At 45.5% G+C, this 17,235-nt stretch overlaps 52 non-coding genes across 52 annotated transcripts; all 52 read right to left on the bottom strand.

Annotated features, from left to right (window-relative positions):
- Positions 1-148: 148 nt before the first annotated feature.
- Positions 149-223, bottom strand: trnat-cgu (transfer RNA threonine (anticodon CGU)). Its single transcript has one exon. It is a non-coding gene; the product is annotated as a tRNA-Thr (tRNA).
- Positions 224-591: 368 nt separating this feature from the next.
- trnap-ugg (transfer RNA proline (anticodon UGG)) lies at positions 592-664 on the bottom strand. The gene has a single exon. It is a non-coding gene; the product is annotated as a tRNA-Pro (tRNA).
- A 220-nt stretch (positions 665-884) lies between these two features.
- trnas-cga (transfer RNA serine (anticodon CGA)) lies at positions 885-957 on the bottom strand. Its single transcript has one exon. It is a non-coding gene; the product is annotated as a tRNA-Ser (tRNA).
- A 320-nt stretch (positions 958-1,277) lies between these two features.
- trnat-ugu (transfer RNA threonine (anticodon UGU)) lies at positions 1,278-1,350 on the bottom strand. Its single transcript has one exon. It is a non-coding gene; the product is annotated as a tRNA-Thr (tRNA).
- A 211-nt stretch (positions 1,351-1,561) lies between these two features.
- On the bottom strand, positions 1,562-1,636 carry trnat-cgu (transfer RNA threonine (anticodon CGU)). The gene has a single exon. It is a non-coding gene; the product is annotated as a tRNA-Thr (tRNA).
- Positions 1,637-2,004: 368 nt separating this feature from the next.
- Positions 2,005-2,077, bottom strand: trnap-ugg (transfer RNA proline (anticodon UGG)). Its single transcript has one exon. It is a non-coding gene; the product is annotated as a tRNA-Pro (tRNA).
- A 220-nt stretch (positions 2,078-2,297) lies between these two features.
- Positions 2,298-2,370, bottom strand: trnat-cgu (transfer RNA threonine (anticodon CGU)). The gene has a single exon. It is a non-coding gene; the product is annotated as a tRNA-Thr (tRNA).
- Positions 2,371-2,690: 320 nt separating this feature from the next.
- On the bottom strand, positions 2,691-2,763 carry trnat-ugu (transfer RNA threonine (anticodon UGU)). The gene has a single exon. It is a non-coding gene; the product is annotated as a tRNA-Thr (tRNA).
- A 211-nt stretch (positions 2,764-2,974) lies between these two features.
- On the bottom strand, positions 2,975-3,049 carry trnat-cgu (transfer RNA threonine (anticodon CGU)). Its single transcript has one exon. It is a non-coding gene; the product is annotated as a tRNA-Thr (tRNA).
- A 368-nt stretch (positions 3,050-3,417) lies between these two features.
- On the bottom strand, positions 3,418-3,490 carry trnap-ugg (transfer RNA proline (anticodon UGG)). The gene has a single exon. It is a non-coding gene; the product is annotated as a tRNA-Pro (tRNA).
- Positions 3,491-3,710: 220 nt separating this feature from the next.
- trnat-cgu (transfer RNA threonine (anticodon CGU)) lies at positions 3,711-3,783 on the bottom strand. Its single transcript has one exon. It is a non-coding gene; the product is annotated as a tRNA-Thr (tRNA).
- Positions 3,784-4,103: 320 nt separating this feature from the next.
- Positions 4,104-4,176, bottom strand: trnat-ugu (transfer RNA threonine (anticodon UGU)). Its single transcript has one exon. It is a non-coding gene; the product is annotated as a tRNA-Thr (tRNA).
- A 211-nt stretch (positions 4,177-4,387) lies between these two features.
- trnat-cgu (transfer RNA threonine (anticodon CGU)) lies at positions 4,388-4,462 on the bottom strand. The gene has a single exon. It is a non-coding gene; the product is annotated as a tRNA-Thr (tRNA).
- A 368-nt stretch (positions 4,463-4,830) lies between these two features.
- trnap-ugg (transfer RNA proline (anticodon UGG)) lies at positions 4,831-4,903 on the bottom strand. Its single transcript has one exon. It is a non-coding gene; the product is annotated as a tRNA-Pro (tRNA).
- A 220-nt stretch (positions 4,904-5,123) lies between these two features.
- On the bottom strand, positions 5,124-5,196 carry trnat-cgu (transfer RNA threonine (anticodon CGU)). The gene has a single exon. It is a non-coding gene; the product is annotated as a tRNA-Thr (tRNA).
- A 320-nt stretch (positions 5,197-5,516) lies between these two features.
- trnat-ugu (transfer RNA threonine (anticodon UGU)) lies at positions 5,517-5,589 on the bottom strand. Its single transcript has one exon. It is a non-coding gene; the product is annotated as a tRNA-Thr (tRNA).
- A 211-nt stretch (positions 5,590-5,800) lies between these two features.
- trnat-cgu (transfer RNA threonine (anticodon CGU)) lies at positions 5,801-5,875 on the bottom strand. Its single transcript has one exon. It is a non-coding gene; the product is annotated as a tRNA-Thr (tRNA).
- A 368-nt stretch (positions 5,876-6,243) lies between these two features.
- On the bottom strand, positions 6,244-6,316 carry trnat-ugu (transfer RNA threonine (anticodon UGU)). Its single transcript has one exon. It is a non-coding gene; the product is annotated as a tRNA-Thr (tRNA).
- Positions 6,317-6,536: 220 nt separating this feature from the next.
- trnat-cgu (transfer RNA threonine (anticodon CGU)) lies at positions 6,537-6,609 on the bottom strand. The gene has a single exon. It is a non-coding gene; the product is annotated as a tRNA-Thr (tRNA).
- A 320-nt stretch (positions 6,610-6,929) lies between these two features.
- On the bottom strand, positions 6,930-7,002 carry trnat-ugu (transfer RNA threonine (anticodon UGU)). Its single transcript has one exon. It is a non-coding gene; the product is annotated as a tRNA-Thr (tRNA).
- A 211-nt stretch (positions 7,003-7,213) lies between these two features.
- On the bottom strand, positions 7,214-7,288 carry trnat-cgu (transfer RNA threonine (anticodon CGU)). The gene has a single exon. It is a non-coding gene; the product is annotated as a tRNA-Thr (tRNA).
- A 368-nt stretch (positions 7,289-7,656) lies between these two features.
- On the bottom strand, positions 7,657-7,729 carry trnat-ugu (transfer RNA threonine (anticodon UGU)). The gene has a single exon. It is a non-coding gene; the product is annotated as a tRNA-Thr (tRNA).
- Positions 7,730-7,949: 220 nt separating this feature from the next.
- Positions 7,950-8,022, bottom strand: trnat-cgu (transfer RNA threonine (anticodon CGU)). The gene has a single exon. It is a non-coding gene; the product is annotated as a tRNA-Thr (tRNA).
- Positions 8,023-8,342: 320 nt separating this feature from the next.
- Positions 8,343-8,415, bottom strand: trnat-ugu (transfer RNA threonine (anticodon UGU)). The gene has a single exon. It is a non-coding gene; the product is annotated as a tRNA-Thr (tRNA).
- A 211-nt stretch (positions 8,416-8,626) lies between these two features.
- trnat-cgu (transfer RNA threonine (anticodon CGU)) lies at positions 8,627-8,701 on the bottom strand. Its single transcript has one exon. It is a non-coding gene; the product is annotated as a tRNA-Thr (tRNA).
- A 368-nt stretch (positions 8,702-9,069) lies between these two features.
- On the bottom strand, positions 9,070-9,142 carry trnap-ugg (transfer RNA proline (anticodon UGG)). Its single transcript has one exon. It is a non-coding gene; the product is annotated as a tRNA-Pro (tRNA).
- Positions 9,143-9,362: 220 nt separating this feature from the next.
- On the bottom strand, positions 9,363-9,435 carry trnas-cga (transfer RNA serine (anticodon CGA)). Its single transcript has one exon. It is a non-coding gene; the product is annotated as a tRNA-Ser (tRNA).
- A 320-nt stretch (positions 9,436-9,755) lies between these two features.
- Positions 9,756-9,828, bottom strand: trnat-ugu (transfer RNA threonine (anticodon UGU)). The gene has a single exon. It is a non-coding gene; the product is annotated as a tRNA-Thr (tRNA).
- A 211-nt stretch (positions 9,829-10,039) lies between these two features.
- trnat-cgu (transfer RNA threonine (anticodon CGU)) lies at positions 10,040-10,114 on the bottom strand. Its single transcript has one exon. It is a non-coding gene; the product is annotated as a tRNA-Thr (tRNA).
- A 368-nt stretch (positions 10,115-10,482) lies between these two features.
- Positions 10,483-10,555, bottom strand: trnap-ugg (transfer RNA proline (anticodon UGG)). Its single transcript has one exon. It is a non-coding gene; the product is annotated as a tRNA-Pro (tRNA).
- Positions 10,556-10,775: 220 nt separating this feature from the next.
- Positions 10,776-10,848, bottom strand: trnat-cgu (transfer RNA threonine (anticodon CGU)). Its single transcript has one exon. It is a non-coding gene; the product is annotated as a tRNA-Thr (tRNA).
- A 320-nt stretch (positions 10,849-11,168) lies between these two features.
- trnat-ugu (transfer RNA threonine (anticodon UGU)) lies at positions 11,169-11,241 on the bottom strand. Its single transcript has one exon. It is a non-coding gene; the product is annotated as a tRNA-Thr (tRNA).
- Positions 11,242-11,349: 108 nt separating this feature from the next.
- trnat-cgu (transfer RNA threonine (anticodon CGU)) lies at positions 11,350-11,422 on the bottom strand. Its single transcript has one exon. It is a non-coding gene; the product is annotated as a tRNA-Thr (tRNA).
- A 320-nt stretch (positions 11,423-11,742) lies between these two features.
- trnat-ugu (transfer RNA threonine (anticodon UGU)) lies at positions 11,743-11,815 on the bottom strand. The gene has a single exon. It is a non-coding gene; the product is annotated as a tRNA-Thr (tRNA).
- Positions 11,816-11,924: 109 nt separating this feature from the next.
- trnat-cgu (transfer RNA threonine (anticodon CGU)) lies at positions 11,925-11,997 on the bottom strand. Its single transcript has one exon. It is a non-coding gene; the product is annotated as a tRNA-Thr (tRNA).
- A 320-nt stretch (positions 11,998-12,317) lies between these two features.
- On the bottom strand, positions 12,318-12,390 carry trnat-ugu (transfer RNA threonine (anticodon UGU)). Its single transcript has one exon. It is a non-coding gene; the product is annotated as a tRNA-Thr (tRNA).
- Positions 12,391-12,499: 109 nt separating this feature from the next.
- On the bottom strand, positions 12,500-12,572 carry trnat-cgu (transfer RNA threonine (anticodon CGU)). Its single transcript has one exon. It is a non-coding gene; the product is annotated as a tRNA-Thr (tRNA).
- Positions 12,573-12,891: 319 nt separating this feature from the next.
- Positions 12,892-12,964, bottom strand: trnai-uau (transfer RNA isoleucine (anticodon UAU)). The gene has a single exon. It is a non-coding gene; the product is annotated as a tRNA-Ile (tRNA).
- Positions 12,965-13,073: 109 nt separating this feature from the next.
- trnat-cgu (transfer RNA threonine (anticodon CGU)) lies at positions 13,074-13,146 on the bottom strand. Its single transcript has one exon. It is a non-coding gene; the product is annotated as a tRNA-Thr (tRNA).
- Positions 13,147-13,466: 320 nt separating this feature from the next.
- On the bottom strand, positions 13,467-13,539 carry trnat-ugu (transfer RNA threonine (anticodon UGU)). Its single transcript has one exon. It is a non-coding gene; the product is annotated as a tRNA-Thr (tRNA).
- Positions 13,540-13,648: 109 nt separating this feature from the next.
- trnat-cgu (transfer RNA threonine (anticodon CGU)) lies at positions 13,649-13,721 on the bottom strand. Its single transcript has one exon. It is a non-coding gene; the product is annotated as a tRNA-Thr (tRNA).
- A 319-nt stretch (positions 13,722-14,040) lies between these two features.
- On the bottom strand, positions 14,041-14,113 carry trnai-uau (transfer RNA isoleucine (anticodon UAU)). The gene has a single exon. It is a non-coding gene; the product is annotated as a tRNA-Ile (tRNA).
- Positions 14,114-14,222: 109 nt separating this feature from the next.
- On the bottom strand, positions 14,223-14,295 carry trnat-cgu (transfer RNA threonine (anticodon CGU)). The gene has a single exon. It is a non-coding gene; the product is annotated as a tRNA-Thr (tRNA).
- Positions 14,296-14,615: 320 nt separating this feature from the next.
- trnat-ugu (transfer RNA threonine (anticodon UGU)) lies at positions 14,616-14,688 on the bottom strand. The gene has a single exon. It is a non-coding gene; the product is annotated as a tRNA-Thr (tRNA).
- A 109-nt stretch (positions 14,689-14,797) lies between these two features.
- Positions 14,798-14,870, bottom strand: trnat-cgu (transfer RNA threonine (anticodon CGU)). The gene has a single exon. It is a non-coding gene; the product is annotated as a tRNA-Thr (tRNA).
- Positions 14,871-15,189: 319 nt separating this feature from the next.
- On the bottom strand, positions 15,190-15,262 carry trnai-uau (transfer RNA isoleucine (anticodon UAU)). Its single transcript has one exon. It is a non-coding gene; the product is annotated as a tRNA-Ile (tRNA).
- A 109-nt stretch (positions 15,263-15,371) lies between these two features.
- trnat-cgu (transfer RNA threonine (anticodon CGU)) lies at positions 15,372-15,444 on the bottom strand. The gene has a single exon. It is a non-coding gene; the product is annotated as a tRNA-Thr (tRNA).
- Positions 15,445-15,763: 319 nt separating this feature from the next.
- Positions 15,764-15,836, bottom strand: trnat-ugu (transfer RNA threonine (anticodon UGU)). The gene has a single exon. It is a non-coding gene; the product is annotated as a tRNA-Thr (tRNA).
- Positions 15,837-16,056: 220 nt separating this feature from the next.
- trnat-cgu (transfer RNA threonine (anticodon CGU)) lies at positions 16,057-16,131 on the bottom strand. The gene has a single exon. It is a non-coding gene; the product is annotated as a tRNA-Thr (tRNA).
- A 369-nt stretch (positions 16,132-16,500) lies between these two features.
- trnat-ugu (transfer RNA threonine (anticodon UGU)) lies at positions 16,501-16,573 on the bottom strand. The gene has a single exon. It is a non-coding gene; the product is annotated as a tRNA-Thr (tRNA).
- A 220-nt stretch (positions 16,574-16,793) lies between these two features.
- On the bottom strand, positions 16,794-16,866 carry trnat-ugu (transfer RNA threonine (anticodon UGU)). The gene has a single exon. It is a non-coding gene; the product is annotated as a tRNA-Thr (tRNA).
- Positions 16,867-16,974: 108 nt separating this feature from the next.
- Positions 16,975-17,047, bottom strand: trnat-cgu (transfer RNA threonine (anticodon CGU)). Its single transcript has one exon. It is a non-coding gene; the product is annotated as a tRNA-Thr (tRNA).
- Between the last annotated feature and the right edge of the window lie 188 nt (positions 17,048-17,235).

Below are 17,235 nucleotides of genomic sequence, written 5' to 3'. Positions count from 1 at the left end.
GGCGGCTGCATCGAAAAGCAGGACAGATCGATTAGAGCAGTAAACGGAAGAAGATTTTCAGATGCGTGTTTTGCCGACCTTTACACAGAAGTTTTACGTCACAGCCAAAGGAGAACAAATAATGCTATGGCACCACGGACCTGCAGAAAGGCTCCTGCGCGAGGCTTGAACTCGCGACCCCTGGTTTACGAGACCAGTGCTCTTGCCACTGAGCTATGGAGCCCTCGTGCACGCAAAAGTATTCAGCGTTTGCTCCTCAAATGTTTCCTGTACGATAATCCTGTCCCTATTTCATGATACAAAGACAAACTGATGGGGAAAATAAATTCCTAGGAGCTGTCCACACGCACCAAAGCGCCATCAACAATCCATGTATTTTTCTTCCTAAATTTGCTTTGACTTTCTAGCTAAGGTGCAATTCACTTGAACAAAAGCAGAGATTTCACATTTGCTGAAGGCTGGTTGACTCAAGACACACCACTGGTACACTTGAAGTAACCAGTATTTTTGTCTATAGAAGGTGGTTAACGGTAGACTATCCAGGCAAAGTTGCTCATTTCACCTTTGCTGTAAAACTGTTACGTCAGGTCTAGGCTCCAGTGAGGATTGAACTCACGACCCCTGGTTTCCAAGACCAGTGCTCTGACCACTGAGCTATGAAGCCACACTGTTGCAGATTTTGGGTCAGGAAATCTGGTGTGCCACATTTCATGTCGCTCCATGGTATGGCCGCTGTGTACAAAAGCAGGTCTGATCGGTGAGCCCAGTGAACGCGGGTACATTTTGAGATGTGTGTTTTGTCGACCTTTACCACAGAACCTTTACGTCACAGACAAAGAAGAAAAAATAAAGGTAAGTCAATCTCTGTGCCACGGTCCTGAAACAGGCTCCAGCGAGGATTGAACTCGCGACCCCTGGTTTTCGAGACCAGTGCTCTTACCACTGAGCTATAGAGCCCTGGTGCATGAAAGAGTAGTCAGCGTTTGCTCCTCAAATGTTGCCTGTATGATAATTCTGTCCCTATTTCATGATACAAAGAGAAACTGACGGGAAAAATAAAATCCTAGCAGCTGTCCACGCACCAATGCTCCATCAACAAACCATGTATTTTTTGTGCTGAATTTGCTGTGACTTTCTCGCTAATGTGCAGGTCACTTTAACGAACGCACACTTTATGGCAACCCTTGAAGTAACCACTCTTGTCAAAAGAAGGCTGTCAACAGCAGACGACCCAGGAAAAGTGGTTACCTTAGCTGTAAAAATGTTCCGCAGAAATCAGACTCCAGTGAGGATTGAACTCACTATCCCTGGTTTACAAGACCAGTGCTCTATCCACTGAGCTATGAAGCCACAAAACTAAAGAATTAGGGTCAAGAAATCTGGTGTACCACGTTTCATGTGGCTACTGGATATGGCGGCTGCATCGAAAAGCAGGACAGATCGATTAGAGCAGTAAACGGAAGAAGATTTTCAGATGCGTGTTTTGCCGACCTTTACACAGAAGTTTTACGTCACAGCCAAAGGAGAACAAATAATGCTATGGCACCACGGACCTGCAGAAAGGCTCCTGCGCGAGGCTTGAACTCGCGACCCCTGGTTTACGAGACCAGTGCTCTTGCCACTGAGCTATGGAGCCCTCGTGCACGCAAAAGTATTCAGCGTTTGCTCCTCAAATGTTTCCTGTACGATAATCCTGTCCCTATTTCATGATACAAAGACAAACTGATGGGGAAAATAAATTCCTAGGAGCTGTCCACACGCACCAAAGCGCCATCAACAATCCATGTATTTTTCTTCCTAAATTTGCTTTGACTTTCTAGCTAAGGTGCAATTCACTTGAACAAAAGCAGAGATTTCACATTTGCTGAAGGCTGGTTGACTCAAGACACACCACTGGTACACTTGAAGTAACCAGTATTTTTGTCTATAGAAGGTGGTTAACGGTAGACTATCCAGGCAAAGTTGCTCATTTCACCTTTGCTGTAAAACTGTTACGTCAGGTCTAGGCTCCAGTGAGGATTGAACTCACGACCCCTGGTTTCCAAGACCAGTGCTCTGACCACTGAGCTATGAAGCCACACTGTTGCAGATTTTGGGTCAGGAAATCTGGTGTGCCACATTTCATGTCGCTCCATGGTATGGCCGCTGTGTACAAAAGCAGGTCTGATCGGTGAGCCCAGTGAACGCGGGTACATTTTGAGATGTGTGTTTTGTCGACCTTTACCACAGAACCTTTACGTCACAGACAAAGAAGAAAAAATAAAGGTAAGTCAATCTCTGTGCCACGGTCCTGAAACAGGCTCCAGCGAGGATTGAACTCGCGACCCCTGGTTTACGAGACCAGTGCTCTTACCACTGAGCTATAGAGCCCTGGTGCATGAAAGAGTAGTCAGCGTTTGCTCCTCAAATGTTGCCTGTATGATAATTCTGTCCCTATTTCATGATACAAAGAGAAACTGACGGGAAAAATAAAATCCTAGCAGCTGTCCACGCACCAATGCTCCATCAACAAACCATGTATTTTTTGTGCTGAATTTGCTGTGACTTTCTCGCTAATGTGCAGGTCACTTTAACGAACGCACACTTTATGGCAACCCTTGAAGTAACCACTCTTGTCAAAAGAAGGCTGTCAACAGCAGACGACCCAGGAAAAGTGGTTACCTTAGCTGTAAAAATGTTCCGCAGAAATCAGACTCCAGTGAGGATTGAACTCACTATCCCTGGTTTACAAGACCAGTGTTCTATCCACTGAGCTATGAAGCCACAAAACTAAAGAATTAGGGTCAAGAAATCTGGTGTACCACGTTTCATGTGGCTACTGGATATGGCGGCTGCATCGAAAAGCAGGACAGATCGATTAGAGCAGTAAACGGAAGAAGATTTTCAGATGCGTGTTTTGCCGACCTTTACACAGAAGTTTTACGTCACAGCCAAAGGAGAACAAATAATGCTATGGCACCACGGACCTGCAGAAAGGCTCCTGCGCGAGGCTTGAACTCGCGACCCCTGGTTTACGAGACCAGTGCTCTTGCCACTGAGCTATGGAGCCCTCGTGCACGCAAAAGTATTCAGCGTTTGCTCCTCAAATGTTTCCTGTACGATAATCCTGTCCCTATTTCATGATACAAAGACAAACTGATGGGGAAAATAAATTCCTAGGAGCTGTCCACACGCACCAAAGCGCCATCAACAATCCATGTATTTTTCTTCCTAAATTTGCTTTGACTTTCTAGCTAAGGTGCAATTCACTTGAACAAAAGCAGAGATTTCACATTTGCTGAAGGCTGGTTGACTCAAGACACACCACTGGTACACTTGAAGTAACCAGTATTTTTGTCTATAGAAGGTGGTTAACGGTAGACTATCCAGGCAAAGTTGCTCATTTCACCTTTGCTGTAAAACTGTTACGTCAGGTCTAGGCTCCAGTGAGGATTGAACTCACGACCCCTGGTTTCCAAGACCAGTGCTCTGACCACTGAGCTATGAAGCCACACTGTTGCAGATTTTGGGTCAGGAAATCTGGTGTGCCACATTTCATGTCGCTCCATGGTATGGCCGCTGTGTACAAAAGCAGGTCTGATCGGTGAGCCCAGTGAACGCGGGTACATTTTGAGATGTGTGTTTTGTCGACCTTTACCACAGAACCTTTACGTCACAGACAAAGAAGAAAAAATAAAGGTAAGTCAATCTCTGTGCCACGGTCCTGAAACAGGCTCCAGCGAGGATTGAACTCACGACCCCTGGTTTACGAGACCAGTGCTCTTACCACTGAGCTATAGAGCCCTGGTGCATGAAAGAGTAGTCAGCGTTTGCTCCTCAAATGTTGCCTGTATGATAATTCTGTCCCTATTTCATGATACAAAGAGAAACTGACGGGAAAAATAAAATCCTAGCAGCTGTCCACGCACCAATGCTCCATCAACAAACCATGTATTTTTTGTGCTGAATTTGCTGTGACTTTCTCGCTAATGTGCAGGTCACTTTAACGAACGCACACTTTATGGCAACCCTTGAAGTAACCACTCTTGTCAAAAGAAGGCTGTCAACAGCAGACGACCCAGGAAAAGTGGTTACCTTAGCTGTAAAAATGTTCCGCAGAAATCAGACTCCAGTGAGGATTGAACTCACTATCCCTGGTTTACAAGACCAGTGCTCTATCCACTGAGCTATGAAGCCACAAAACTAAAGAATTAGGGTCAAGAAATCTGGTGTACCACGTTTCATGTGGCTACTGGATATGGCGGCTGCATCGAAAAGCAGGACAGATCGATTAGAGCAGTAAACGGAAGAAGATTTTCAGATGCGTGTTTTGCCGACCTTTACACAGAAGTTTTACGTCACAGCCAAAGGAGAACAAATAATGCTATGGCACCAAGGACCTGCAGAAAGGCTCCTGCGCGAGGCTTGAACTCGCGACCCCTGGTTTACGAGACCAGTGCTCTTGCCACTGAGCTATGGAGCCCTCGTGCACGCAAAAGTATTCAGCGTTTGCTCCTCAAATGTTTCCTGTACGATAATCCTGTCCCTATTTCATGATACAAAGACAAACTGATGGGGAAAATAAATTCCTAGGAGCTGTCCACACGCACCAAAGCGCCATCAACAATCCATGTATTTTTCTTCCTAAATTTGCTTTGACTTTCTAGCTAAGGTGCAATTCACTTGAACAAAAGCAGAGATTTCACATTTGCTGAAGGCTGGTTGACTCAAGACACACCACTGGTACACTTGAAGTAACCAGTATTTTTGTCTATAGAAGGTGGTTAACGGTAGACTATCCAGGCAAAGTTGCTCATTTCACCTTTGCTGTAAAACTGTTACGTCAGGTCTAGGCTCCAGTGAGGATTGAACTCACGACCCCTGGTTTCCAAGACCAGTGCTCTGACCACTGAGCTATGAAGCCACACTGTTGCAGATTTTGGGTCAGGAAATCTGGTGTGCCACATTTCATGTCGCTCCATGGTATGGCCGCTGTGTACAAAAGCAGGTCTGATCGGTGAGCCCAGTGAACGCGGGTACATTTTGAGATGTGTGTTTTGTCGACCTTTACCACAGAACCTTTACGTCACAGACAAAGAAGAAAAAATAAAGGTAAGTCAATCTCTGTGCCACGGTCCTGAAACAGGCTCCAGCGAGGATTGAACTCGCGACCCCTGGTTTACGAGACCAGTGCTCTTACCACTGAGCTATAGAGCCCTGGTGCATGAAAGAGTAGTCAGCGTTTGCTCCTCAAATGTTGCCTGTATGATAATTCTGTCCCTATTTCATGATACAAAGAGAAACTGACGGGAAAAATAAAATCCTAGCAGCTGTCCACGCACCAATGCTCCATCAACAAACCATGTATTTTTTGTGCTGAATTTGCTGTGACTTTCTCGCTAATGTGCAGGTCACTTTAACGAACGCACACTTTATGGCAACCCTTGAAGTAACCACTCTTGTCAAAAGAAGGCTGTCAACAGCAGACGACCCAGGAAAAGTGGTTACCTTAGCTGTAAAAATGTTCCGCAGAAATCAGACTCCAGTGAGGATTGAACTCACTATCCCTGGTTTACAAGACCAGTGTTCTATCCACTGAGCTATGAAGCCACAAAACTAAAGAATTAGGGTCAAGAAATCTGGTGTACCACGTTTCATGTGGCTACTGGATATGGCGGCTGCATCGAAAAGCAGGACAGATCGATTAGAGCAGTAAACGGAAGAAGATTTTCAGATGCGTGTTTTGCCGACCTTTACACAGAAGTTTTACGTCACAGCCAAAGGAGAACAAATAATGCTATGGCACCACGGACCTGCAGAAAGGCTCCTGCGCGAGGCTTGAACTCGCGACCCCTGGTTTACGAGACCAGTGCTCTTGCCACTGAGCTATGGAGCCCTCGTGCACGCAAAAGTATTCAGCGTTTGCTCCTCAAATGTTTCCTGTACGATAATCCTGTCCCTATTTCATGATACAAAGACAAACTGATGGGGAAAATAAATTCCTAGGAGCTGTCCACACGCACCAAAGCGCCATCAACAATCCATGTATTTTTCTTCCTAAATTTGCTTTGACTTTCTAGCTAAGGTGCAATTCACTTGAACAAAAGCAGAGATTTCACATTTGCTGAAGGCTGGTTGACTCAAGACACACCACTGGTACACTTGAAGTAACCAGTATTTTTGTCTATAGAAGGTGGTTAACGGTAGACTATCCAGGCAAAGTTGCTCATTTCACCTTTGCTGTAAAACTGTTACGTCAGGTCTAGGCTCCAGTGAGGATTGAACTCACGACCCCTGGTTTACAAGACCAGTGCTCTGACCACTGAGCTATGAAGCCACACTGTTGCAGATTTTGGGTCAGAAAATCTGGTGTGCCACATTTCATGTCGCTCCATGGTATGGCCGCTGTGTACAAAAGCAGGTCTGATCGGTGAGCCCAGTGAACGCGGGTACATTTTGAGATGTGTGTTTTGTCGACCTTTACCACAGAACCTTTACGTCACAGACAAAGAAGAAAAAAAAAAGGTAAGTCAATCTCTGTGCCACGGTCCTGAAACAGGTTCCAGCGAGGATTGAACTCGCGACCCCTGGTTTACGAGACCAGTGCTCTTACCACTGAGCTATAGAGCCCTGGTGCATGAAAGAGTAGTCAGCGTTTGCTCCTCAAATGTTGCCTGTATGATAATTCTGTCCCTATTTCATGATACAAAGAGAAACTGAAAGGAAAAATAAAATCCTAGCAGCTGTCCACGCACCAATGCTCCATCAACAAACCATGTATTTTTTGTGCTGAATTTGCTGTGACTTTCTCGCTAATGTCTAGGTCACTTTAATGAACGCACACTTTATGGCAACCCTTGAAGTAACCACTCTTGTCAAAAGAAGGCTGTCAACAGCAGACGACCCAGGAAAAGTGGTTACCTTAGCTGTAAAAATGTTCCGCAGAAATCAGACTCCAGTGAGGATTGAACTCACTATCCCTGGTTTACAAGACCAGTGCTCTATCCACTGAGCTATGAAGCCACAAAACTAAAGAATTAGGGTCAAGAAATCTGGTGTACTACGTTTCATGTGGCTACTCGATATGGCGGCTGCATCGAAAAGCAGGACAGATCGATTAGAGCAGTAAACGGAAGAAGATTTTCAGATGCGTGTTTTGCCGACCTTTACACAGAAGTTTTACGTCACAGCCAAAGGAGAACAAATAATGCTATGGCACCACGGACCTGCAGAAAGGCTCCTGCGCGAGGCTTGAACTCGCGACCCCTGGTATACGAGACCAGTGCTCTTGCCACTGAGCTATGGAGCCCTCGTGCACGCAAAAGTATTCATCGTTTGCTCCTCAAATGTTTCCTGTACGATAATCCTGTCCCTATTTCATGATACAAAGACAAACTGATGGGGAAAATAAATTCCTAGGAGCTGTCCACACGCACCAAAGCGCCATCAACAATCCATGTATTTTTCTTCCTAAATTTGCTTTGACTTTCTAGCTAAGGTGCAATTCACTTGAACAAAAGCAGAGATTTCACATTTGCTGAAGGCTGGTTGACTCAAGACACACCACTGGTACACTTGAAGTAACCAGTATTTTTGTCTATAGAAGGTGGTTAACGGTAGACTATCCAGGCAAAGTTGCTCATTTCACCTTTGCTGTAAAACTGTTACGTCAGGTCTAGGCTCCAGTGAGGATTGAACTCACGACCCCTGGTTTACAAGACCAGTGCTCTGACCACTGAGCTATGAAGCCACACTGTTGCAGATTTTGGGTCAGAAAATCTGGTGTGCCACATTTCATGTCGCTCCATGGTATGGCCGCTGTGTACAAAAGCAGGTCTGATCGGTGAGCCCAGTGAACGCGGGTACATTTTGAGATGTGTGTTTTGTCGACCTTTACCACAGAACCTTTACGTCACAGACAAAGAAGAAAAAATAAAGGTAAGTCATTCTCTGTGCCACGGTCCTGAAACAGGCTCCAGCGAGGATTGAACTCGCGACCCCTGGTTTACGAGACCAGTGCTCTTACCACTGAGCTATAGAGCCCTGGTGCATGAAAGAGTAGTCAGCGTTTGCTCCTCAAATGTTGCCTGTATGATAATTCTGTCCCTATTTCATGATACAAAGAGAAACTGACGGGAAAAATAAAATCCTAGCAGCTGTCCACGCACCAATGCTCCATCAACAAACCATGTATTTTTTGTGCTGAATTTGCTGTGACTTTCTCGCTAATGTGCAGGTCACTTTAACGAACGCACACTTTATGGCAACCCTTGAAGTAACCACTCTTGTCAAAAGAAGGCTGTCAACAGCAGACGACCCAGGAAAAGTGGTTACCTTAGCTGTAAAAATGTTCCGCAGAAATCAGACTCCAGTGAGGATTGAACTCACTATCCCTGGTTTACAAGACCAGTGTTCTATCCACTGAGCTATGAAGCCACAAAACTAAAGAATTAGGGTCAAGAAATCTGGTGTACCACGTTTCATGTGGCTACTGGATATGGCGGCTGCATCGAAAAGCAGGACAGATCGATTAGAGCAGTAAACGGAAGAAGATTTTCAGATGCGTGTTTTGCCGACCTTTACACAGAAGTTTTACGTCACAGCCAAAGGAGAACAAATAATGCTATGGCACCACGGACCTGCAGAAAGGCTCCTGCGCGAGGCTTGAACTCGCGACCCCTGGTTTACGAGACCAGTGCTCTTGCCACTGAGCTATGGAGCCCTCGTGCACGCAAAAGTATTCAGCGTTTGCTCCTCAAATGTTTCCTGTACGATAATCCTGTCCCTATTTCATGATACAAAGACAAACTGATGGGGAAAATAAATTCCTAGGAGCTGTCCACACGCACCAAAGCGCCATCAACAATCCATGTATTTTTCTTCCTAAATTTGCTTTGACTTTCTAGCTAAGGTGCAATTCACTTGAACAAAAGCAGAGATTTCACATTTGCTGAAGGCTGGTTGACTCAAGACACACCACTGGTACACTTGAAGTAACCAGTATTTTTGTCTATAGAAGGTGGTTAACGGTAGACTATCCAGGCAAAGTTGCTCATTTCACCTTTGCTGTAAAACTGTTACGTCAGGTCTAGGCTCCAGTGAGGATTGAACTCACGACCCCTGGTTTCCAAGACCAGTGCTCTGACCACTGAGCTATGAAGCCACACTGTTGCAGATTTTGGGTCAGGAAATCTGGTGTGCCACATTTCATGTCGCTCCATGGTATGGCCGCTGTGTACAAAAGCAGGTCTGATCGGTGAGCCCAGTGAACGCGGGTACATTTTGAGATGTGTGTTTTGTCGACCTTTACCACAGAACCTTTACGTCACAGACAAAGAAGAAAAAATAAAGGTAAGTCAATCTCTGTGCCACGGTCCTGAAACAGGCTCCAGCGAGGATTGAACTCGCGACCCCTGGTTTTCGAGACCAGTGCTCTTACCACTGAGCTATAGAGCCCTGGTGCATGAAAGAGTAGTCAGCGTTTGCTCCTCAAATGTTGCCTGTATGATAATTCTGTCCCTATTTCATGATACAAAGAGAAACTGACGGGAAAAATAAAATCCTAGCAGCTGTCCACGCACCAATGCTCCATCAACAAACCATGTATTTTTTGTGCTGAATTTGCTGTGACTTTCTCGCTAATGTGCAGGTCACTTTAACGAACGCACACTTTATGGCAACCCTTGAAGTAACCACTCTTGTCAAAAGAAGGCTGTCAACAGCAGACGACCCAGGAAAAGTGGTTACCTTAGCTGTAAAAATGTTCCGCAGAAATCAGACTCCAGTGAGGATTGAACTCACTATCCCTGGTTTACAAGACCAGTGTTCTATCCACTGAGCTATGAAGCCACAAAACTAAAGAATTAGGGTCAAGAAATCTGGTGTACCACGTTTCATGTGGCTACTGGATATGGCGGCTGCATCGAAAAGCAGGACAGATCGATTAGAGCAGTAAACGGAAGAAGATTTTCAGATGCGTGTTTTGCCGACCTTTACACAGAAGTTTTACGTCACAGCCAAAGGAGAACAAATAATGCTATGGCACCACGGACCTGCAGAAAGGCTCCTGCGCGAGGCTTGAACTCGCGACCCCTGGTTTACGAGACCAGTGCTCTTGCCACTGAGCTATGGAGCCCTCGTGCACGCAAAAGTATTCAGCGTTTGCTCCTCAAATGTTTCCTGTACGATAATCCTGTCCCTATTTCATGATACAAAGACAAACTGATGGGGAAAATAAATTCCTAGGAGCTGTCCACACGCACCAAAGCGCCATCAACAATCCATGTATTTTTCTTCCTAAATTTGCTTTGACTTTCTAGCTAAGGTGCAATTCACTTGAACAAAAGCAGAGATTTCACATTTGCTGAAGGCTGGTTGACTCAAGACACACCACTGGTACACTTGAAGTAACCAGTATTTTTGTCTATAGAAGGTGGTTAACGGTAGACTATCCAGGCAAAGTTGCTCATTTCACCTTTGCTGTAAAACTGTTACGTCAGGTCTAGGCTCCAGTGAGGATTGAACTCACGACCCCTGGTTTCCAAGACCAGTGCTCTGACCACTGAGCTATGAAGCCACACTGTTGCAGATTTTGGGTCAGGAAATCTGGTGTGCCACATTTCATGTCGCTCCATGGTATGGCCGCTGTGTACAAAAGCAGGTCTGATCGGTGAGCCCAGTGAACGCGGGTACATTTTGAGATGTGTGTTTTGTCGACCTTTACCACAGAACCTTTACGTCACAGACAAAGAAGAAAAAATAAAGGTAAGTCAATCTCTGTGCCACGGTCCTGAAACAGGCTCCAGCGAGGATTGAACTCGCGACCCCTGGTTTACGAGACCAGTGCTCTTACCACTGAGCTATAGAGCCCTGGTGCATGAAAGAGTAGTCAGCGTTTGCTCCTCAAATGTTGCCTGTATGATAATTCTGTCCCTATTTCATGATACAAAGAGAAACTGACGGGAAAAATAAAATCCTAGCAGCTGTCCACGCACCAATGCTCCATCAACAAACCATGTATTTTTTGTGCTGAATTTGCTGTGACTTTCTCGCTAATGTGCAGGTCACTTTAACGAACGCACACTTTATGGCAACCCTTGAAGTAACCACTTTTGTCAAAAGAAGGCAGTCAACAGCAGACGACCCAGGAAAAGTGGTTACCTTTGCTGTAAAAGCGTTCGGCAGAGCTCAGGCTCCAGTGAGGATTGAACTCACGACCCCTGGTTTACAAGACCAGTGCTCTAACCACTGAGCTATGAAGCCAAGAACCTGAGGTTTTAGGGTTTTGTCGACCTTTACCACAGAACCTTTACGTCACAGACAAAGGAGAAAAATAAAGGTAGGTCAGTCTCTGTGCCACGGTCGTGAAACTGGCTCCAGCAAGGTTTGAACTCGCGACCCCTGGTTTACGAGAACAGTGCTCTTACCACTGAGTTATAGAGCCCTTGTGCATGAAAGAGTAGTCAACGTTTGCTCCTCAAATGTTGCCTGTATGATAATTCTGTCCCTATTTCATGATACAAAGAGAAACTGATGGGAAAAATTAAATCCTAGGAGCTGTCCAGGCACCAATGCTCCATCAACAAACCATGTATTTGTTGTGCTGAATTTTCTGTGACTTTCTCGCTAATGTGCAGGTCACTTTAACGAACGCACACTTTATGGCAACCCTTGAAGTAACCACTCTTGTCAAAAGAAGGCAGTCAACAGCAGACGACCCAGGAAAAGTGGTTACCTTTGCTGTAAAAACATTCCGCAGAGCTCAGGCTCCAGTGAGGATTGAACTCACGACCCCTGGTTTACAAGATCAGTGCTCTAACCACTGAGCTATGAAGCCACAAAACTGAAGATTTAGGGTTTTGTCGACCTTTCCCACAGAACCTTTACGTCACAGACAAAGGAGAAAAAATAAAGGTAGGTCAGTCTCTGTGCCACGGTCGTGAAACAGGCTCCAGCGAGGTTTGAACTCGCGACCCCTGGTTTACGAGAACAGTGCTCTTACCACTGAGCTATAGAGCCCTTGTGCATGAAAGAGTAGTCAACGTTTGCTCCTCAAATGTTGCCTGTATGATAATTCTGTCCCTATTTCATGATACAAAGAGAAACTGATGGGAAAAATTAAATCCTAGGAGCTGTCCACGCACCAATGCTCCATCAACAAACCATGTATTTGTTGTGCTGAATTTTCTGTGACTTTCTCGCTAATGTGCAGGTCACTTTAACGAACGCACACTTTATGGCAACCCTTGAAGTAACCACTCTTGTCAAAAGAAGGCAGTCAACAGCAGACGACCCAGGAAAAGTGGTTACCTTTGCTGTAAAAACATTCCGCAGAGCTCAGGCTCCAGTGAGGATTGAACTCACGACCCCTGGTTTACAAGACCAGTGCTCTAACCACTGAGCTATGAAGCCACAAAACTGAAGATTTAGGGTTTTGTCGACCTTTCCCACAGAACCTTTACGTCACAGACAAAGGAGAAAAAATAAAGGTAGGTCAGTCTCTGTGCCACGGTCGTGAAACAGGCTCCAGCGAGGATTGAACTCGCGACCCCTGGTTTACGAGACCAGTGCTCTTACCACTGAGCTATAGAGCCCTTGTGCATGAAAGAGTAGTCAGCGTTTGCTCCTCAAATCTTGCCTGTATGATCATTCTGTCCCTATTTCATGATACAAAGAGAAACTGACGGGAAAAATAAAATACTAGCAGCTGTCCACGCACCAAAGCTCCATCAACAACCATGTATTTTTTGTGCTGAATTTGCTGTGACTTTCTCGCTAATGTGCAGGTCACTTTAACGAACGCACACTTTATGGCAACCCTTGAAGTAACCACTCTTGTCAAAAGAAGGCTGTCAACAGCAGACGACCCAGGAAAAGTGGTTACCATTGCTGTAAAAAATTTCCGCAGAGCTCAGGCTCCAGTGAGGGTTGAATTCACGACCCGTGGTTTATAAGACCAGTGCTCTAACCACTGAGCTATGAAGCCACGACACTGAAGATTTAGGGTTTTGTCGACCTTTACCACAGAACCTTTACGTCACAGACAAAGGAGAAAAAATATAGGTAGGTCTGTCTCTGTGCCACGGTCGTGAAACAGGCTCCAGCGAGGTTTGAACTCGCGACCCCTGGTTTACGAGACCAGTGCTCTTACCACTGAGCTATAGAGCCCTTGTGCATGAAAGAGTAGTCAGCGTTTGCTCCTCAAATGTTGCCTGTATGATAATTCTGTCCCTATTTCATGATACAAAGAGAAACTGACGGGAAAAATAAAATCCTAGCAGCTGTCCACGCACCAAAGCTCCATCAACAAACCATGTATTTTTTGTGCTGAATTTGCTGTGACTTTCTCGCTAATGTGCAGGTCACTTTAACGAACGCACACTTTATGGCAACCCTTGAAGTAACCACTCTTGTCAAAAGAAGGCAGTCAACAGCAGACGACCCAGGAAAAGTGGTTACCTTTGCTGTAAAAACATTCCGCAGAGCTCAGGCTCCAGTGAGGATTGAACTCACGACCCCTGGTTTACAAGACCAGTGCTCTAACCACTGAGCTATGAAGCCACAAAACTGAAGATTTAGGGTTTTGTCGACCTTTCCCACAGAACCTTTACGTCACAGACAAAGGAGAAAAAATAAAGGTAGGTCAGTCTCTGTGCCACGGTCGTGAAACAGGCTCCAGCGAGGATTGAACTCGCGACCCCTGGTTTACGGGACCAGTGCTCTTACCACTGAGCTATAGAGCCCTTGTGCATGAAAGAGTAGTCAGCGTTTGCTCCTCAAATCTTGCCTGTATGATCATTCTGTCCCTATTTCATGATACAAAGAGAAACTGACGGGAAAAATAAAATCCTAGCAGCTGTCCACGCACCAAAGCTCCATCAACAACCATGTATTTTTTGTGCTGAATTTGCTGTGACTTTCTCGCTAATGTGCAGGTCACTTTAACGAACGCACACTTTATGGCAACCCTTGAAGTAACCACTCTTGTCAAAAGAAGGCTGTCAACAGCAGACGACCCAGGAAAAGTGGTTACCATTGCTGTAAAAAATTTCCGCAGAGCTCAGGCTCCAGTGAGGGTTGAATTCACGACCCCTGGTTTATAAGACCAGTGCTCTAACCACTGAGCTATGAAGCCACGACACTGAAGATTTAGGGTTTTGTCGACCTTTACCACAGAACCTTTACGTCACAGACAAAGGAGAAAAAATATAGGTAGGTCTGTCTCTGTGCCACGGTCGTGAAACAGGCTCCAGCGAGGTTTGAACTCGCGACCCCTGGTTTACGAGACCAGTGCTCTTACCACTGAGCTATAGAGCCCTTGTGCATGAAAGAGTAGTCAGCGTTTGCTCCTCAAATGTTGCCTGTATGATAATTCTGTCCCTATTTCATGATACAAAGAGAAACTGACGGGAAAAATAAAATACTAGCAGCTGTCCACGCACCAAAGCTCCATCAACAAACCATGTATTTTTTGTGCTGAATTTGCTGTGACTTTCTCGCTAATGTGCAGGTCACTTTAACGAACGCACACTTTATGGCAACCCTTGAAGTAACCACTCTTGTCAAAAGAAGGCAGTCAACAGCAGACGACCCAGGAAAAGTGGTTACCTTTGCTGTAAAAACATTCCGCAGAGCTCAGGCTCCAGTGAGGATTGAACTCACGACCCCTGGTTTACAAGACCAGTGCTCTAACCACTGAGCTATGAAGCCACAAAACTGAAGATTTAGGGTTTTGTCGACCTTTCCCACAGAACCTTTACGTCACAGACAAAGGAGAAAAAATAAAGGTAGGTCAGTCTCTGTGCCACGGTCGTGAAACAGGCTCCAGCGAGGATTGAACTCGCGACCCCTGGTTTACGAGACCAGTGCTCTTACCACTGAGCTATAGAGCCCTTGTGCATGAAAGAGTAGTCAGCGTTTGCTCCTCAAATCTTGCCTGTATGATCATTCTGTCCCTATTTCATGATACAAAGAGAAACTGACGGGAAAAATAAAATACTAGCAGCTGTCCACGCACCAAAGCTCCATCAACAACCATGTATTTTTTGTGCTGAATTTGCTGTGACTTTCTCGCTAATGTGCAGGTCACTTTAACGAACGCACACTTTATGGCAACCCTTGAAGTAACCACTCTTGTCAAAAGAAGGCTGTCAACAGCAGACGACCCAGGAAAAGTGGTTACCATTGCTGTAAAAAATTTCCGCAGAGCTCAGGCTCCAGTGAGGGTTGAATTCACGACCCCTGGTTTATAAGACCAGTGCTCTAACCACTGAGCTATGAAGCCACGACACTGAAGATTTAGGGTTTTGTCGACCTTTACCACAGAACCTTTACGTCACAGACAAAGGAGAAAAAATATAGGTAGGTCTGTCTCTGTGCCACGGTCGTGAAACAGGCTCCAGCGAGGTTTGAACTCGCGACCCCTGGTTTACGAGACCAGTGCTCTTACCACTGAGCTATAGAGCCCTTGTGCATGAAAGAGTAGTCAGCGTTTGCTCCTCAAATGTTGCCTGTATGATAATTCTGTCCCTATTTCATGATACAAAGAGAAACTGACGGGAAAAATAAAATACTAGCAGCTGTCCACGCACCAAAGCTCCATCAACAACCATGTATTTTTTGTGCTGAATTTGCTGTGACTTTCTCGCTAATGTGCAGGTCACTTTAACGAACGCACACTTTATGGCAACCCTTGAAGTAACCACTCTTGTCAAAAGAAGGCTGTCAACAGCAGATGACCCAGGAAAAGTGGTTACCTTAGCTGTAAAAATGTTCCGCAGAAATCAGACTCCAGTGAGGTTTGAACTCACTATCCCTGGTTTACAAGACCAGTGCTCTATCCACTGAGCTATGAAGCCACAAAACTAAAGAATTAGGGTCAAGAAATCTGGTGTACCACGTTTCATGTGGCTACTCGATATGGCGGCTGCATCGAAAAGCAGGACAGATCGATTAGAGGAGTAAACGGAAGAAGATTTTCAGATGCGTGTTTTGCCGACCTTTACACAGAAGTTTTACGTCACAGCCAAAGGAGAACAAATAATGCTATGGCAGTGACTGTGCCACGGACCTGCAGAAAGGCTCCTGCGCGAGGCTTGAACTCGCGACCCCTGGTTTACGAGACCAGTGCTCTTGCCACTGAGCTATGGAGCCCTCGTGCACGCAAAAGTATTCAGCGTTTGCTCCTCAAATGTTTCCTGTACGATAATCCTGTCCCTATTTCATGATAAAAAAAACAAACTGATGGGGAAATTAAATTCCTAGGAGCTGTCCACACGCACCAAAGCGCCATCAACAATCCATGTATTTTTCTTCCTAAATTTGCTTTGACTTTCTAGCTAAGGTGCAATTCACTTGAACAAAAGCAGAGATTTCACATTTGCTGAAGGCTGATTGACTCAAGACACACCACTGGTACACTTGAAGTAACCAGTATTTTTGTCTATAGAAGGTGGTTAATGGTAGACTATCCAGGCAAAGTTGCTCATTTCACCTTTGCTGTAAAACTGTTACGTCAGGTCTAGGCTCCAGTGAGGATTGAACTCACGACCCCTGGTTTACAAGACCAGTGCTCTGACCACTGAGCTATGAAGCCACACTGTTGCAGATTTTGGGTCAGAAAATCTGGTGTGCCACATTTCATGTCGCTCCATGGTATGGCCGCTGTGTACAAAAGCAGGTCTGATCGGTGAGCCCAGTGAACGCGGGTACATTTTGAGATGTGTGTTTTGTCGACCTTTACCACAGAACCTTTACGTCACAGACAAAGAAGAAAAAATAAAGGTAAGTCAATCTGTGTGCCACAGTGCTGAAACAGGCTCCAGCGAGGATTGAACTCGCGACCCCTGGTTTACAAGACCAGTGCTCTAACCACTGAGCTATGAAGCCAAGAACCTGAGGTTTTAGGGTTTTGTCGACCTTTACCACAGAACCTTTACGTCACAGACAAAGGAGAAAAATAAAGGTAGGTCAGTCTCTGTGCCACGGTCGTGAAACTGGCTCCAGCAAGGTTTGAACTCGCGACCCCTGGTTTACGAGAACAGTGCTCTTACCACTGAGCTATAGAGCCCTTGTGCATGAAAGAGTAGTCAACGTTTGCTCCTCAAATGTTGCCTGTATGATAATTCTGTCCCTATTTCATGATACAAAGAGAAACTGATGGGAAAAATTAAATCCTAGGAGCTGTCCACGCACCAATGCTCCATCAACAAACCATGTATTTGTTGTGCTGAATTTTCTGTGACTTTCTCGCTAATG

The sequence above is a fragment of the Alosa pseudoharengus genome, unplaced genomic scaffold (genome assembly GCF_046254945.1).
Source record: "Alosa pseudoharengus isolate Yale_2024_CS ecotype anadromous, Long Island Sound unplaced genomic scaffold, YU_APseudo_1.1 YU_APseudo_1.1_scf_6, whole genome shotgun sequence".
NCBI classification, from domain to species: domain Eukaryota; kingdom Metazoa; phylum Chordata; class Actinopteri; order Clupeiformes; family Clupeidae; genus Alosa; species Alosa pseudoharengus.
This window is presented reverse-complemented; position numbering and strand designations above follow the sequence as displayed.